This window comes from Cnephaeus nilssonii (assembly GCF_951640355.1).
Source record: "Cnephaeus nilssonii genome assembly, chromosome: 15".
NCBI classification, from domain to species: domain Eukaryota; kingdom Metazoa; phylum Chordata; class Mammalia; order Chiroptera; family Vespertilionidae; genus Cnephaeus; species Cnephaeus nilssonii.
In genome coordinates, this window is record NC_137086.1 from 58,631,345 (window position 1) to 58,636,374 (window position 5,030).

The window sequence follows — 5,030 nt, forward strand, 5'->3', positions numbered from 1 at the left end:
CAATCCTCGATCCTGCCTCTGGTCTGGGCCTCGGGAAAAGCCTCCGCCAGAGACATATGCAGTCAAGGACAGAGCCACGGAAGGCAGCTCTGTTTACCCAGGAGGGCCTGTTCAGGTGGCCTCCTGTGGACCAGAAGGTTCCAGAAGCCCCAGGGGTCTTTGTGGATAGGAACTGGAATGAGTTTGTCAAAGTCCTACCTGCAGAGAGAAGGGGAACTCTGTCTGGTATCTTATCTCAAAGCTAAGAACTACTCAAAGCAGGCCATGCCAAGGGGACGGAGCGACTACACCCTGTGGAATTGGCGGATCAGTCACAGAACAGTGCCTGTCCGGAGAGTCTTCAAAAACAAGCCATTACCCGGCCAGCATGGCTCAGTGGTTGTGTTGACCTATGAACCAGGAGGTCACCCTTTGATTCCCGGTCAGGGCACATGCCCGGGTTTTGGGCTCGATCCCCAGTGTGAGGCGTGCAGGAGGCAGCCAATCAATTCTCTCTCATCATTGATATTTCTTCTCTCTCCCTCTCTCTCTCTCTCTCTCTCTCTCTCTCTCTCTCTCAATCCCCCTTCCTCTCTGAAAGCAATAAAAACATATTTTAAAAAAAACCAGTAACAACAAAAAACAAGCCATTAAAACAAACATGATCATTTTGGACATGTGTGAGGGGCCGGTGGGCACAGTGCAGAGTGGACTCTGGGGTTACTTGTCAGGGGTGAGCTAGACAATTTCTACCAAAGTTAGAGTGAGGAACCTAGATACCTCCGTTTGAAAGACAGTCACAGCTGGGGTGGTGGAGAACATCTTTTCTTATTCATTCCGGAAAAGGGTGCCCCTGGGGAGGGAGAGGCTGGGCCCCAGCTGCCTCCATTCAGTCCAAGGGATGAGGTGTAAAGGGCTGGAGGCTGGAGCTCAGAGCTCTCTGCTCTGATTCATAAGCAGCTCTTCCCATCGTGGCTCCAATTTCCCCTTTCGCTTCGCTCAGCATCCTCTGACAAGCTCTCTAAACCTCATCCTGGCTTAAAACCCGAGAAAACTGGGTGATGAATATTCATATTAGGGAACTTTACCACCAGCCCTGGACTCCTCCTTCCCTCCCAGCGCTCAGCCTGGAGCTGGGCTAACCTTGGCCTGGAGCTGGATTAACCTTGACAAAGGCCATGGGCCAGAGAACAGTGGGAGGTTGCAGCCCAGACTCCATGGGTGTGCTGTGTGTTTTCTCAGCACACCCATTTTAGATTTGTGTGGTATTAAACTTTTTGTCTGCCGGTAAGCAGAAAACACAATTTTTGTAAAAACTGAGAAACACCTTGCAGGCGAGAGCAGATATTTCAGAAATGAGTCAGAACCATGTTTTGCTAGAAGAATGCTAATGAAATGCCGAGCATATATTCATGAAACTGACAACACACCCTTGGAAAGAAAATTGCTCTTATGAGACACTGAACTTGAGCAAAACATCCATGTCCTTGATTAAAGTATAAAGGACCGGCTCCTGCCCTGGCAGCCAGCCTGAGCTCCCCTGTAACCACAGCGGGAAGGCAAGTCCTCGCATGACACTGAGAGCACCTCCCCCTGCTCATCTGAAACAGTGCGCTGGCCTCTGGAATTCACTGTAGACCCTGGTGAAGGGCCTCAGAAGTCTCTGGCCCAGGAAGCAAAGAGCCATCTCCGCGTCCACACCAGGACTCACCCTGGGACCCCCATGGACACGGTGTGTTCGGCACCGTGACGCTGGCGGAGGAAGGGTGCATGGCCTAAGAAAAACCAGGCTCGCTGTTAAGCTTGAGCATGACAACAACAGACTTCCTAAGTCCTGACTGTTAAAAATTAACCAAGTGGTAGCTTATTTGCAATTCCTATCAGCTACCGCGGGCATTTCTGGAGATGGCTTTCCCCTGTTGGGGAGCGATCCACTAATGCGATCCCAGGTCAGACGCAGCTCCGCTCCGAAGCCCTTCTTGCTCGCTGTCACAGACCTGGTGTGGCCCACGCTTGCCCTTCAAGCTGCCGCTCTGACAGTGGCTCTACTGTCAGTCCCGCCTTCATCCTCCTGAGGGCTTCCTGCGGCCGTGAATGGGGATGCTTCGTGTGAAAGAGGGTCCGGTGGACAGGAATCCAGAGAGAGGTGCGTTCACAAAACCATGCCCAGAACTCTGGGTCTAAGCGTGGGGTGACTCCTTCCGGAATCCAGAGGCCTGCCCTCGGAGGGCTCAGCCCATGCGCCTCTCACTTCCCTGGAGCCGCCATGCAGGCTTTAAGTGACAGCAAGTCATTTAAAACAAGGGTATAGGCGGGGTGTGAATGCTGGGAATTTCTTCTTTAAACTTCATGAATTGATTTGATTTTCCTTAAAATCATAAGCATTGTGATTGTGTTTAAGAAAAACAAGAATTCTTATATTTTAGAGAAATATCCTGAAATATTGACAGATAAAATGATACCGTGTTTGGGATTTTCTCTTTAAAAAGCCCAGAGGGTGGCAAGATGGGGTTACTGATGTGACAAAATTGACTGTAAGTTGATCACTGTGGAAGCCAGGTGATGGATATGGGGGGTTTATTAGAGTATTCTCTCTATTTTTATATATTTTGAGATTTTTCTATGCTACAAAGTTAAAAATTAAATAATGTAAGAGATAATGAAGGTCTTCCCCTATCTTATCAGACAGTTATCTCGTTTGAGACTCGGCTTCCTTTAACTCTTTCAATTGGTTGGCAGACATCTAAATCACGAGGTTTCTGCCTTGCAAAAAGGAAACCACAGTTACAGCCTTCTCCCCTCCTTCTCTCTCCTCTTCCCCCTGCCCCTCCCCTCCTCTCCGCTCTTGTTCCTTCCCCTTCCCCTTCCTCTTCCTCTCCTGTCTCCCCTCCTCTCCTCTCCCCTCTTCTCTGCTCTGCCTCCTCCTCAGGGATTTCAGGTGACCTGCACATGCCACAGTGCTCCCATTCAGCAGACACACCCCAGAAATACTGACGTCACCCTCACCCCCAAACCTCTGTTCACCGGGCCCCTGAGGACACTGCCACACGAAGCAGCCAGGCCTCCACCTTCAAAAACACCCTTTAAAGAAACAATCACAAAGCTTGACTATTGACAATCTGCAAAATATTTTCAAATTCTTGAATGAGAAATAAAAGCTGGTGCTACGGAGAGACACAGGAAGAGCATTCCTGTGTCTGCCACCTGCTCACACTGACCGTCCCTCCCTCCTTGAGGGCAGAACAGGGCGGGATCTGGACACAGCAGCTGCCCTAAGTGTGAGCGACATTGAACGGAACTGCCAGTTACACACACAGACTGGGTGGGCTCTCTGTGGCACCTTCGTATGCCCACTGGGTGGGCTCTCTGTGGCACCTTCGTATGCATCCTTCCCACTGTCAAAGGCAGGTCTTTAAAACAAATGGGCACAGATGAAGAGAATCTATGAACTGGATTAAGAAAACTAACAAACCATTCCTGAAGGATCAAACTCTCAGAAGGAAGAGGAAGGGGAAGATCAAACCCTCTGCCTGGAAAAGGGATGGTGTCGCTTTAAAACATTCGCCCAATTGTAATAGCCTCCTAGGTAGACAAGGGTAATGGTGGGGGGAGGGGAGGGTAGCTTGATGCAAAAACAAGGGAGGAGAGGTAATGCCAGCTGATGTGAACGTGACCTGGGCCGTGCCTGGTGCCCCCGCCCCCCCCCCTCCCCTGTTGAGCACTGATCTCAACTGCTCTCTTCTGGAATGTTGTGAACTCCATTTTGTGAACAGAATTATATCTTGAACACCTGACTGGAATTTTGCTTATAGGAAGTCTGTTGCTAGTTCTCTTAGAGAACTTCTGGGGTTATCTGTGTGACTTCAGGCAAGCTGCCCAACTTCTCCACGTGCCAGTGCCCCCATATATGAGACAGGAATAACGGGGCCTCCTTCAGGGGTGGCGGTAAGGATTAAGTGATGAACGCATTTGAAGGACTGAGAACAAACAGTACCTGGGACCTAGTTAGAGCTCAAGAAAGCAAGACTGCATGGTCATTAGTGTTCAGGTGAAACACACAGCGGTCATGCTATATGAGGGGCATATGCCACATGCAATAACCCTGCTGCAACAGTCACGGTATGTCCTGCGTGCGCTCCCCGTGTGCACGTGAGCGCAGGTCTCATTCCTCTGGCCCTGACCACTTCATTTTGCCCAGAGTGAACCACCTGGCTCCAGTTCAGTTACACCAGGTCCAAACAACCTCCTAAAAGATTACTTGTGTCACCTTCTGCTCAAACATCTTCAGTGACTGTCTACATTCCAGGGTCTCACTTACATCCCTTTATGTCTCTGAAAGCCCCATCCCAGTGGCCTTCAAATCTAATCGATGAGCAAGGCTTTCTCAGAATTCTTCCCTTCCCTTTCTCTTTGGAAGCCTCTGCTAAAATCCCAGTTAGCCTTCGGGACTCAGCGGAAAGGACCCTTCCCCCGGGGCCTGCCAGCTCACCCCCCAACAGGAGCGTCTCTTCCTTCCGCCCCCAGGAGCCGCTCAGTGCGTGTCTGGGGTGGACAGTGCTCACGAGAACACAGGTGGCCAAACGCTAACCGTGAAGGCCAGCCCACTGCCAGCTCCTTAGTAAAGAGCCACCGTGCTCAGTGCCTTCTTCCGCGTGGGCACCCAATAAAACGCTATTTCTTCCTGTGTGACAACAGGTGTGTTTCCTTCAGATGTTTCCTTTCGGTTTCCAGAAAGTTTTACAAGCTGACTTTGGGGTGGTCCAGTGGGCACTCCAGACCCAGCAGTGCCCAGGACTGGGTGTTTCAAGACAGGACCAGGTCCACCCTCGCCCAACCAACACCACCCTGTCCCCAGGCTGGGCGAGTTCCGAGGCCCTAGCACGCAGCATGAGAATCCGGACTTCTCCGACTCTTTCAGCTGCCAACCTGGGACATGGGGGCAGGGGAGCCTTTTGAGAAGGAAATCTGAATTTGACGAACCATGTATTTACCCAGAAGAAAGCGCGGTAAACCCAGAGAGTCCACGTTTGCTTTCAGCAGGCCCGTTGAAG

At 50.9% G+C, this 5,030-nt stretch overlaps 1 long non-coding RNA gene across 1 annotated transcript; it reads left to right on the forward strand.

The window, feature by feature from the left end:
• Positions 1-1,047: 1,047 nt before the first annotated feature.
• LOC307111736 lies at positions 1,048-3,757 on the forward strand. The gene is made up of 2 exons (XR_013814614.1): positions 1,048-2,125; positions 2,909-3,757. It is a non-coding gene; the product is annotated as an uncharacterized lncRNA (long non-coding RNA).
• Positions 3,758-5,030: the final 1,273 nt, after the last annotated feature.